Source organism: Bos javanicus, chromosome 18 (genome assembly GCF_032452875.1).
Source record: "Bos javanicus breed banteng chromosome 18, ARS-OSU_banteng_1.0, whole genome shotgun sequence".
NCBI lineage: Eukaryota > Metazoa > Chordata > Mammalia > Artiodactyla > Bovidae > Bos > Bos javanicus.
The window spans coordinates 22,591,405-22,604,483 of NC_083885.1; the positions used below are offsets into that span (position 1 = coordinate 22,591,405).

Below are 13,079 nucleotides of genomic sequence, written 5' to 3' on the forward strand. Positions count from 1 at the left end.
TTTAATACTAACAGTGAAGGGGGTGGGGGTGGGGAGGGGGAAGTGAGTTTAAAATAATCCTTTTAGAGACACAAGATGCACTGACTTGACCTTTTATTCAGATTCTTTTCTTTCCAGTAATAGTGATTTCAGGTCAACATCTCTTTCCATTTGGTTAATTCCATTAGGGTCATGCCAAAAGAGAGGTTCCATCTGTGCCTTTGAAACCCAAATGGGATGAAGAAAAATCATTGACATGGTCAAAATTTCAGTTATGCTAACCAGATTAAAGACTTTCTACGGAATTAAAGAAAAATTTGACACATAGATTATTCGAGACTAATCATTTAAGCACATAGGGAAATCTTCCCTGAAGTGGTATATTGCCAAGCTCTCTTAGTACTGACATGTCAGCAGTAGAGACCAGTTTTAAACCAGTATTGGGTTGGCCAAAAAGTTCATTCCAGTTTTTCTGTGTAACACTGATGGAAAAACCTGAATAAACTTTAATAAACTATAAAACAGCAGACATCATTTTGCCAACAAAGGTCGATATAGTTCAAGCTATGGTTTTCCCAGTAGTAATGTACAGATGTGAGAGTTGGACCATAAAGAAGGCTGAGCACTGAAGAATTGATGCTTTTGAACTGTGATGCTGGAGAAGATTCTTGAGAGTCCCTTGGGCTGCAAGGAGATCAAACCACTACATCCTAAAGAAAAAGTCAACCCTGAATATTCATTGGAAGGACTGATGGTGAAACTGAAGCTCCTGTACTTTGGCCACCTGATGTGAAGAGCTGACTCATTGGAGAAGACCCTGATGCCGGGAAGGACTGAGGGCAAGAGAAGGGTGCAACAGAGGGTGAGATGGTTAGATAGTATCACTGACTTAATGGACATGAATTTGAGCCAACTCTGGCAGATAGTGGAGGGTAGAGGAGCCTGGCGTTCTGCAGTCTATGGGGTGGCAGAGTTAGACACAACTTCGCAACTGAGCAACAACAATATAAAAAGAAGATCATTTCAGAGAGTGATTTAGGAAATGGGGGTAGAAGGGTGGGTAATATTAGAGGGGCCAGAGGAAGCTGCTCTGAGAGGTGACATTTGAGCTGAGATTTGAAAGACAAGAAAGAGACATCTACGTAAGGACATGGAGTTAGTGTTCCCAACAGAGGGGACCCTGGTAAGTCAGAGTTCCTGAGGTAGGATTGGGCTTGCTGTCTTAGGGGAAGAGGAGGAGGTCTGAAACATGTTCAAGGCAGAGCGATAGGAGATGGGAATAGTCAGAGACGACACAGGGCCACAGGATGAAGTTTCAATTGTGTTGGAAGTCCAGAGAATACTTTAGACAACCAAACACAGACTTTTCAGCAAAGGAAAAATGGGTGAGGTGTATGTTTTATTTAGGACTGAAGAACGCACAGAGGTTTCTCCTGCTTCTGGTACCTCCACATTGAATTATGCAAGGATTAGTAAAATCAAATCATATTTACTAAACTGCTTTGAAAATTTTAAAACACTATACATTTGAGGATATTGTTATGAAATCATTAAACACCATTGAAGATATTACTTTATGAAAGTGTTAGTCGCTCAGTCTTGTCTGAATCTTTGCGACCCCATGGGCTGTAGCCCGCCAGGCTCCTCTGTCCATGGAGATTGTCCAGGCAAGAATACTCAAGTGGGTTGCTGTTCCTTCCTCCAGGGGATCTTCCCAACCCAGGGATGGAACCTGGGTCTACCTGCACTGCAGGCCAATTCTTTACCATCTGAGCCACCAGGGAAGCCATTATTTGTGGGAGAAGCCAGTTCTCCCTGTTAGACCCTCCTGGCCATTCTCTGAGGCCTGTGTCGCTCTGAGGACTCTGTTGTCATTTTCCATACATCGTGAGGGCTTCGGGGAGGAGGATTCCCGCCGTGTAAACCCACAGACACTGAGGAGAGGATCCTGGTTTGGCCCAGTGCTCTCCTCTGAGTCCCTGCGAGCAAAGGTGAAGATGTCCTGAGGCTGTGATTCCCAGAAAGTCCCCCGCTTCTGGGGCCACATGAGCTAAATGGAAATTATGAAAATATCCAGGGCAAGAAGCTAATAAATAAGAAGTGACAGGCATTGCATATTAGGGGATTATTTGACTCTCCTGCAAGACCCATGATGAAGGCTGAGGGCGTCTAATCATCGCCCCGTAATGTGCTGCCTGATGAACTCCTGATACAAAAGGAAGTCTGGTCCTTCGAAAGAATTAACCAGAAGATTTATGTCCTGAGGAGGATCGCGCCCTTTGACGTGGGCCATTTCTAAGAGCTTTTTTTGTGACCTTTGGCTTCTAAATGTAGTCCTTGGCCATGATCTCTAGAAAAGGTAAAGGAATATGGCCCAGGTTTGTTCCATGGCACCAGGAATAAGGGAGCTAAGATACAGGATGGTGATCACCATTCATGCTGGCTGTTGTCTGGGCCTGGCCCCCTCCATGGAAAGCCCTGGCAGGGATGCTGTAATCGTGTACTCAATGAAGGCAGAAGTTGTTTTGATATCTTTTTACTAAGTAATTCTACCAGTGCTCTCCAAGCCAGAAGTGCAGCACAAATTAATTGAGCAAAAAAAGTGACTTGCATTCAGTTGGCCTTTCTGTTCTTATTAGGATTGGAAAGGACCATTGGATGCAGATCATTTCAGAGGGGAAAAAAAAAAGGCATATGTTACTTATTGTTTGGGGTGAGTGTTTTTAGGATTTAAAAAGGGGATGCCGTGTCCTTAATAACTCTGGCATGCCACACCAATTCTGGTTGGCCTGACAGATTAAACATGAGCGCTCTCCCATTATTCTTGCAGCCTTGGCTTCCCCTCCAGCCTGATATGTATTCCACGCACAGTCAAGCCTCTGAGTTGACATCTTCTTCTAAAATTGTTTGGCTGTAATAAATATAAAACTTTCACCACTGATGTAAAGCATTGCTGGTTGGCATCATTTCGTACCCCCTTTTAATTATTCCTGACACTGTGGAGAAACATCTAATATAAATCTGTAATGTGTGCCGATGACAAACTACACGGTTGAAGGACCATGTAATTTCTCCACAATTAATTAAAGTGCATGGAGATTTTTTTCCCCCCTTCTTCCTTGCTTGCTTTCCTTTTTTTTTTTTTTTGCTTTCCCCTAGCAGCCAGATGCCACTGAGTGGCTCAAATAACACTGCTGTCAACTGTAAAAAATTAAGATCCAAACCGTAAGAAAGGTACTTAGATAAAGAAACCAGATGCCGGGTTATTTTGATCCCCACATACATCTTGATGTAAGCCGCCATTGTTCAACATCTGTATTTCCACAGCCTTAATTATGTACTTAACTCTGCAAGTCTGTCAGCAGTTGATTTCCACAAGTATCGTCACTTTGGTAAATCTTTTATTTAAAAAAAAAAAAAATTGAATGGTGCCAATCAGCCAAGGGATGAGAGACACTAGGAGCTAGGAGACCTTGTGCAGAAAGAAGCCACTGCCTGTTTACAGCCCTGCAGACTGGTGTTTATGGGCACGTGTGTGTGGTCACTCAGAGAATGGGGCTGGGTGTGGAGGGGAACAAACGCTCTGCTACCATTGCCGGCTGATCTGCCACCTGGAATTGATCAAAAGCAAATTAATTTTCATTTTCAATTAGGAATACAATTAAATCGAAAGTGGTGAGGGGGGGAAATTGTAATGTTTACATACAGCTCGGGTGGTGGGAGGGCGGAGGAAATGGCAGATGACATGAAATACACGTCTTTGTATCTGGGCGTTTAATTCATTCAAGTGTGAAGGGGGTGGCTTGGGCTGCCGCCGCCGCAGCCGCTGCTACTGCCTTTCACTTCCCCAGAAGCGGCCCCCTCCTTCCCTTGAGCAGAGTTTTCAGGGAAAGGGAAGAGGGACAGCCCATCAGGGGGTAGAGACTGTGAGAGGTCCCTCCGTGGGGCCCTGCCCTCTTGCTCTGCCGGCTCCTTTTCCCAGGATTCTGCAGTGCGTCAAAGAGGTGGATGTTTTCGAGAAGCGCTTGTATTCGGAAACAGGAATTTGACTTTGCAGTCTGCCCCCAGCCCGCAGGCTCCCAGCGTCAGAGCGGTACCTGGCGAACGGATCCCCCGTCTCAGTCTGGCCATCATCAAGAGATATTGAGTGATTGTGTGAAAGCAATCTGGCTGCTGAATGCCTCGTGTCACAGGATCCGAGCTCTTTCGCTTGACTTTTTCTCTGCATTCAACGGTTGCCTTTTGTTGGAGTAACTGAGTGGGGGCCTGCTGGGCGGACAGGATTCCTCCCGGCTGCCTGGGGAACACTTGGCCCACTGTGTTCATCGCCAGGGGTGGTAACTGGGGGGAGCTTTGACCCTCATTGGAAGGCAAGTCAATTATTTGTCAATTATGAGATCTAGAAATCCAGATAGGGGACTCTTGTCAAAGGCTCGGCTCTGGGGTCTGGGAACGGATAAGATAACCGTGGTTTGGTGAACAGGCAGCACATGTTTCTTCTCTGTATCCACCTGTCTGTATCCCAGGGCAGTCACATTTTGGCCTGCCCTGAGCCTGCTGCTGTGCTGGTGAGAAACTCCCAAATACCCATCTTGGAGATCAGCCCCTTTGAAAAAGCAGAGTTGGTCAGTGATAAATATTTTGTCATATGAATAACAATGAAGATAGCTTCAAATAATAGCTGACATCTTTGTAAAATCCTCCGGGTGATGGATTAAGAGGAAGAGAAGGCTCTGGGTCAAGGCAACAGCTGCTTCTGGTGGAAGATCCTCCAAGGCAGTGTGGTGATCACTAATCCCCAGCGCTCCAGTCCACATTTTCCTTCGTACCACCCCCACCTTCCTGGTCCCAGTGCAAGGGTGTAAGTTTCTTCCCTGCATGATATTTGTGCTTTTAAAGAAGATTTTATGACTTCTGCTACGTTGGAATTCCTCTCTTTACTAGACAGTTGGCATGACTGCAGCCTGAAACCAGGATGGAGTTGTTAACACGCTGGGATCAGTTTCCCCCTCCCCCTCTTTAAATCTATTCTTTTCATTATTTTTTTTAAAGGCGGGGAAAAAACACTCCAACAAATCAACAAAACTATTAACTTTCTGATTTATTTGCTACAGAGAGTGAAAAAAAAAACCAAAAAGTCAATGTGAAGTGACAGAAACACCAGGACAGACAGGAGGAAAACATTCTACATGCAAGTTTCCATCTGAAATCGCACTACAAGCAGTGGGTTATCTGGAGATAGACATCTTCAATTTCCTGACTGCATAATAGAAATGGGATTTCTTCTTCCTCTTACAAAGAAAAAGAGCATGCTCCGTAGCGTTGACATAAAGTTTTCTGTGATTTGGGTTCCCCAAAGTCCGCCTCTCAAGAATAGGCTTCTCTCATCTCCGCTGTTAACAGTTTCCACCGCTTCTCCTTCAAAGGCATAGGTCAGTGTTGCTAACATGATGAAGGCCAGAAGATGTCTTCACAGGAGCCTGGGAGATTAACTCTGCCCACCTGGCAGATATCATGGCATTTAGTAAATAGACAGGTCAGGGCTAGTGGCTCAGCTGGTAAAGAATCCGCCTGCAGTGTGGGAGACCTGGATTCAATCCCCAGATTGGGAACAGCTACCCACTCCAATATTCTGGCCTGGAGAATTCCATGGACTGTATAGTCCATAGGATCGAAAAGAGTTGGACATGACTGAGCGACTTTCATTTCCACCTTTCAGCGAAACAGCAGTGAGAAAATCAATCTGGATTGGTGACCTAATAGCTGCATCTCTCTCTCTCTTTTTAAAAATTTTGACTGTTATGGGTCTTCATAGTGGCATACGTGTTCATTAGCAGTGTGTCGGATCTTAGTTCCCCAACCAGGGATTGAACCCAGGTCCCCTGCACTGAGAGGTAGATTCTTAACCACTGGACCACCAGGTAAGTCCCTAATAGGTGCATCTCTTGCACACATTATCACTTAGCAAGTGTCTTAGTGTTAGAAGTTTCTAACCCTAAGGATTTGAGACTGTGGTTGGAGGCAGTTCAGGACAGTATGGACATTTGTCCCAGCTGAGGTTGGGCTAGACTCTGCAGGTAGCTGACCCGCCCTCCTCAAGAACTGGCCCAAGTGATGTGTGGTCTTCAAATGCACACATCTTCCTCGAATGCACTATATTTTCCTCGCCCCTAAGTTTCTGATGACCCATTTCTGAGATGTGAAATTCTTGGCGTTGGCGCATAGCTTGCATCACTTTTACACTTGAAAATGCCCCATGATCTCAAAAGCAGTCCTCGTTTTTCAATCACTCTGTATATCGATACTTCATTTTATTTCATGGAATGTTTTAAAATTATATTTAAAAGGCAGCCTCTTTCGTCTCATGTGCCCTTCCTTGGCTGGGAAACAAAGGCAGTCTCTTAAGAGGTGTTTTATATTTTATGAATACAGAGAGAGAGCACAGTTCTTTAATAGGTATATATGTAAGAGAGTTCCACGTTATAGGTTCTCAGAGATTAAAAGTTCTGGAACAAGGCTGTTTGATCACATCTTTGAAGGGCAAAGGAGCAGATAGAAACCTTACAGGTCTGGATGCCCAAACAGAATACTCCCAGAACCTGGGGACAACAGGAGCTTTTCTGAGGTCATATTATTCTCACCAATAAGAGCATCGTGCCTCAACCGCGGGTGAGGGCTGTGCAAGATGGATCATTCTCATCTTATGCTTCATGGTTATGGGCATGTAATATGTTCTTCATTGAGCCGGGCAATTGACGGAGACGCCAGTGCATTTAAGACTCGAGTCTACTGGAAATGAGACTTGCATTCTTGCCAGAAATGGATGCTTTTCTGTGTCCGCCACTATCACACATCTTGATATTTTTTGTAATCCTGACTTTTAAAACAATAATATCAAACAACTCCAGGGGAAAAAAAAGTTAAATATTTCCATATGAAGAGCTGATTAAATTTGTATGGTTTTCTTTTCAGTAAAAATTGATACGTGATGAAACGCAGTGCAGCTGGATGGCTGGTTGGAGCTGATATTCCCACGTCCTCTGATCTCTCTACCAGTTCGAAGGGCGGGTGCCCAGTGACCCGCCGTGCTGTGACTCGGGTTCTGAAATGCTCATTCGCTGGGCACCTGGACCGCAGAATGCATGCTCTAAACAGAGTCAGCAGTCACCTGGTTCAGGTCTCTCTTCTTAAGTCATATGGTTATCCCCTGAGCTTTCCTTCAGCGGCAGGCGGAGTCCATGGGAAGTGTTGTAGTTGACAGTGGGCAGGTGACACTCTTTCAGGATCTTTTCAGTTGAAACGGGCAAAAGCCTGGCAGGGATGTGTGGGTAGGTGGTGGCAAAGATGATTTATTGGCTCATGTGTTTGAAAAGGGGCTTCTCCCATCACTCAGTGGCAGTCTGCCTGCAATGCAGAAGACACGGGTTCAATCCCTGGGTTGGGAAGATTCCCCCAGAAGAGGGAGTGCAACCCACTCCAGTATCCTTGCCTGGAGAATCCCCATGGATAGAGGAGCCTGGCGGGCTCCAGTCCATAGCGTTGCAAAGAGTCAGACACAGCTGAAGCGGCAAAGCACACACGCACGTGTTTGAAAAGGTCAAGAATATCTGACTTTGGAACAGTATGACCTTGAGTTGAGATAAGGTGGCCGTGACCTACATTCTTCTGCTCCGTGTGCTACTCCCTCCCAGCAATGTTGGCCCCACCGTCAGTCAGACTTTCTTCCCTTGCTCACAAGATTTTGACCAGTTGCTCTTGATGCTCTTTCCTTCCGTGTTCATATCCCACGGTGTTCCCAGCACAGATGCTCCTTTGCCTTGATGGAAGCTAAGGGAGCAGGGTGAGCCAGGGCTGGGGTTGGCTGCACTTGACACCCTGGGGCCCAGAGTCTGGAAAGAAGAGCTTTCATGGAGGACAGCTCGGAGAAGATCACAGCCTGAGTTGGTGACCAAAACAAGAGTATTCTGGGGGACACTTCCCTAGATAGAGAAGTCCAGTGGTTGAGACTCTGCCTTGCAATGCCAGGGACACAGGGTCAGTCCCTGGTCCAGGAAGATCCCACATACTGTGGGGCAGCTAAGACCTCTGGCTACAACTACTGAGCCCAGGAGCTCTGGAGCCCAAGCTCCACTAGAGAGAAGCCCCCATGCTGTGGTGAAGAGGCTGCATTCAGTAACACGATGCAGCCAAAAATAAATATTGAAACCAAAACAAAACAAAAAACCAAGGCTATACCAAAGGCCATTCCACCAAAACATTAAGACAGGAAAGTAGACCTCTTTGATCAGGAAACTTGGTGTCACAGGTTAATCATATTCACTGCTTCTATATCCATTCCCTGTAAAATATGGATAATAAGAGGGAGGGGCTGCTCAGTTATTCCTGCGGATGTCCAGGCTCGGCTTCCGATTTTCCCAGTGTTCAGGGCGGGTGGGTGTCTTTCTGCTGCTGCTCACAGTGGCCCAAGGTGACAGAAGTGTATTTTTGTTCAGCAGACTTAAAAGAGATGAAACCATCCTGCCATGTCTGTACTTAAAAACCATGTCCATCTGGCGACCTCTGCGGACAGGAAGTTGTCAAAGAGTCAGGGATCCCTCTAGGTTTTGGCCGGCTTTGATCCTTGCTCATCACACATCCTCAGGACTCTCCTTGACCGCTAGGATAAGAAAGCACCCGTTTTCTCTTTATTCTGCCTGTTCCTCTCTCTGCTGCTGCTAAGTCACTTCAGTCGTGTCCGACTCTGTGCAACCCCATAGATGGCAGCCCACCAGGTTCCCCCATCCCTGGGAATCTCCAGGCAAGAAGTTCCTCTCTCTGCTGCTGCTGCTAAGTTGCTTCAGTCGTGTCCGACTCTGCGCGACCCCATAAACGGCAGCCCACTAGGGATTCTCCAGGCAAGAACACTAGAGTGGGTTGCCATTTCCTTACCCACCCTCATTTTCTCCTCCTCGGGGCTTTCAAAGATCATCTCCTGCTGGATCACTGCTCAAAGTTCCCTTGGTCTGCTGGTCTTGCCATGAGAAGCAGAAGTACCTTGAACCACTTCTAATGGTGGTGACTTTCCTGGGTGAGGTCAGGCACTGGGAAAATGGGTAGGAGATATTTACAGCGGCTCTCTTCATGTAATTCCTCAGTCAGGGATGGCAAAGGTCCCCAACTCAAGGACTTCAATGTTTGTGATTAGAGAAAAAGACAAACTTGACTCTCAACGTTGGCAAGGCTCCAGGGAAAGTCGTGTGTGCCACTGAGCTATTAGAGATCTCTGTTTGTCAAACGGAGTGCTTACCATGGGCTCCTTTTCTGCCCTCCCCCCAGCCCCTCCACCATACCAGAAACCTGTCTACAAACAAAGCATTTACCCTCTGAGGATTTCTTTCTAATTAAAATTTTACATATACCCAATAAACAAGGGCACGTTTGAAATGGAAATTTGTCATTTTCCTAGGCAACTTAAATCAGCCCCGCCTACCTTGAGACCAGGGTTTCTCCTTCAGCTCAAAGCTGCGCAATGCTGGTTTCCCTTTACTCTTGGGTGGCTCATACTCCCTGTGTCCTTAAATCCTGGGATGGGTTCTTCTTGGGTTTTTTTTTTTTTTCCTTGAACACTTTCTGCAGTTTAGTTATTTGTTGTAATTATCAAGTTCATTTTTCTCTAATAGATGTGATTAAGTATATTTAGCACTGTGTAATGAGTTTTCTGCCTGGTTGCATCTTAGCTAATAAGGAATTCCTCAGCGGCATCTCTTGACAGCTGCTGCGAATCCCAGGTCTGTGCAGCCACAAGAGACCCCTTCCATGAACTGCCAGCATTAAAGAAATTAACTCCATTACACTCACCATAAAATTGAGGCTGAAATTTGATTACTCATAGACCCTCAATTCAACTAGAAACTGTAGAAATGGGGTGGGGCCAGTAGGGAGGAAGGTGAGTGAACGTGAAACACCAGTGTTCACTTTTCCATCAGTGTGTGTGTTCAGATGCTTCCAACCGTACCTCTGATTTGGTACCTGAGCAGGACCGGAGAACAGTGCCAAGCTGGTGACTTTATAGCCGTGCACTTTGGTGGGTGTAAGAGACTGGAAGTCTCTGTTTCTGCCATGATGGTGGTGCCTTATTTTTCATGCTTTTGCCTTCCTTGGGCTAAGAAAACCTGTTGGTGTGTTTTTGGCCATCGGAACTACTTTTCATTGTCATAGGCGGTCCAGATTTGTCAGGCGAAAGTGCTGAGGGCAATTAGTTATTGGTGACTGGCTGCTATGATGTATAGTTGCCTAGCAACGGCCTCTGAATTAAGTCTCTGGAAAGGGGCATACAGGAAGAGACAGGAAGATGAAATAGGTACCATTTCGATGGGTAGGTGAGTGGGTAATGAAAAAAGAGTAAAAGGTATTTATAATCATAGAAACGGCTGAGTGGAAACTTGGGGCTACAGGAGAGAAGAGACAGAACTTAGTTCTTGCTTAGTTCTCCCTTGCTAAATAAAATAAGAGTAAGCAGCAGTCGAACCAACCCCATTAAAACAAAAGTTCATCTTTCTTTGACACTTTGTGATTCCCATGCAGGCAGGACTCAAGGAGCGCTCTTCATCCCAAGCGCAGCGTGAAAATTCGTGGAAGGGAGAGATGGAGACCCGAGTCATGCCTGACTCTTGAAATCTTGAGGACAAGCTTAATTCATACCAACTTTAGTTCATACCAACGAACTGGGGTTAACTGGGGGACAGGATCCAGTTTTGATTCAGTCCTGCTGTAGTACCAGGTGGAATTGGTACTCTCAGATACAGATGTTCCATCTCAATTCATGTGAAGTCAGGAAGTATCTTGAAGAAGCCGAGAACAGCACATCCGTTTCATTAGAGTCGGCTGAGTTTAGACGTGGCAGACTAAGCCATCACCCTGAACTCCCTGATTTATTTAGTGAGCTGGTTTAGCCTCTGGAAGCCCAGACGAGCCAAAGAAAGTAGAGAAGCAGACTATGGCCTTGATCCAGATACGGAGCCTTGTTAAGGGGCTGCCTTATCTGCATGAGGAGCTACGTCTAGAGGTCTGCAAGGGTCCGGGGATCATTACCACTGGTAAGAGCTGGTTTGCAATTAGTGTTGAAACACTGAGATAAAGAAAGGATATATAGGAATTAAAAACAGATAATGTAAACACTAACAAAGAGTCTTAATCCCCTCAAATGAGTGTTTTGCATGTTTACCTCTGATCGGAATTCTTAATAATATCGAGTGAATTGCAATTCAATAAAGATCCCCCAGGAAGAAAGAAGTCGATCCTTGGATTACAAAACAAAACAAGAAAAACAAAATCCACCGCCCCCCCGAAAAAAAGAAAACTTATACTCACTGCCTTTCCATTACTTGAAAAATAAAAAAAGAACATTTTAAATAGTAAATACATGACACAAGAAGGTTTTGTCTGGATTTAGTCGGGTTCAGATCACTTACAGACACAGTGGAATCCCCTGTTATGTAGTAATTAGAAGGGCATCTTTCAGGCTTGGAAAGCAGATTTTCTATCTCCACCTATGACTTGTTTTCTCTCTGTAGAGTGAAGGTGTTTTGATATAAAGTTATTATCGTGCAATTGAGCAAGTCTTTGCCCTCCTGGCCTGAAGGTCCTCACTGGAGAGAGGAAGTTGATAACCATCTCTGATTCTTGCCTGCTACCTATTAAAGGCTCACCCTCACTTACAATCCAATACTGTATATTCAGGACACTATATAATTATTTGGGAAGAAGCCAAAATGATGGCTAGGGCATAATAATAGCATGTATAATAACAGTCTGTCTAATGGCCTATGGTTCCAGTTTAAATATCTTAAGCTAAGGGTGCCCTACACTCCTACATTCCCACTCCTGCTCCCATCTCTTTTCCGTATGTAATATTCATATAATTTCTTAACACCCAGCTTCCCTACTGGACTGTAAACTCTGTGAGAGCAGGAGACATACCTTGCTTTCCACTGACTGTTGTAGCCATAGCACCCAGCACAGGGTCTCTTACATAGAAGGAACTCAATATTGATTGAATTCATTGTTTTCTTAGCATCCAGCAGTGGTAACTGATCTCTCAGATGGCCCCGCGTGATCCTCAGCTTCCAGAATTCACAGCCTAGTGAAATCCTCTCTCTTTCAGTGAGGGCTAGACTTGCTGACTTGCTTCTGACAAACAGAATAAGGGGGGGAACTAGGTCATAAAGGGCGTCATGGTAACTCTCGATGTCTTTCTGTCTGGACCACTCATCCTGGGGGAAGCCAGCTGCCGTGAACAGCCTTCTGGAGAAGCCCTTAAGGAACTGAGGCCTCCAGCCAACAGCCGTGGCAGTGAGCTTCCAAGTGTACCTTCTAGCCCACATGAAGCCTCAGGTGCCTGCAGCACCTGCTGACACGTTGAGTGTGCATCCTCGTGAGAGACCCTGAACCACATGCCTGACCTACAGAAACACTGAGATACTCACGCTTACTGTTTTAGGCCCCTAATGTGGCGGGTAATTCGTTACACAGCAGTAGATAATGGATATACTAGTCAGTTGCCATAGGCATCACTTTATTCCCTTGTTCATTCAGTGAGTACTTACTGAATGCCAGCTCTGCCAGGGACTGTGCAGGATGCTGGGAACACCAGGACAAATAAGGCAAGGTCCCTGCCATCAAGGACTTGAAGTCTAGGGGAGGGAGATGGACGTGTAAACAGAGAGCATTGAAGCACTGCCCATCGAGGTGCAGTGGACATCAAAGGAGGAAGCTGGAACAGGGTGGGGCGGGAGGGTCCCTAAGACCAACACAGTGGTGTCTTATATACACACAAGTCCATCACAGGAAACACCGTTTCCCAGTTGTAACTTAGCTTAGCTTTAAACAGTCTCAGCAAATTTTGTTCCATGTCCATCCACATAGCATTGAGTCATCATAGAGCGGGTCTGCCGCTACAGAAGAAACGTCCTAAGTTCTTGGCCCTGGGGTGTGAGCATCCCATGCTGAACCTGACCCCTTTTGAATGGTTCTTCTCAGTCTGTCAGTTTTCTTTATCCTCCCCTGATCTCTCTGTCACTAACACTCTATTATCCAGGACCCTTTTGATTAGAAACAAATGG

The 13,079-nt window shown here is 45.7% G+C and overlaps 1 protein-coding gene and 1 long non-coding RNA gene across 6 annotated transcripts in view; one reads left to right on the plus strand and one right to left on the minus strand.

Moving 5' to 3' along the window:
• FTO (FTO alpha-ketoglutarate dependent dioxygenase) overlaps positions 1 to 13,079 on the plus strand; it is a 423,456-nt gene that overhangs the window by 350,931 nt on the left and 59,446 nt on the right. The gene's annotated exons all lie outside the window — the stretch shown is intronic.
• On the minus strand, positions 11,391 to 12,429 carry LOC133230174 (uncharacterized). The gene is made up of 3 exons (XR_009730774.1): positions 12,328 to 12,429; positions 11,938 to 12,147; positions 11,391 to 11,525 (listed from the first exon to the last, which is right to left on the minus strand). It is a non-coding gene; the product is annotated as an uncharacterized LOC133230174 (long non-coding RNA).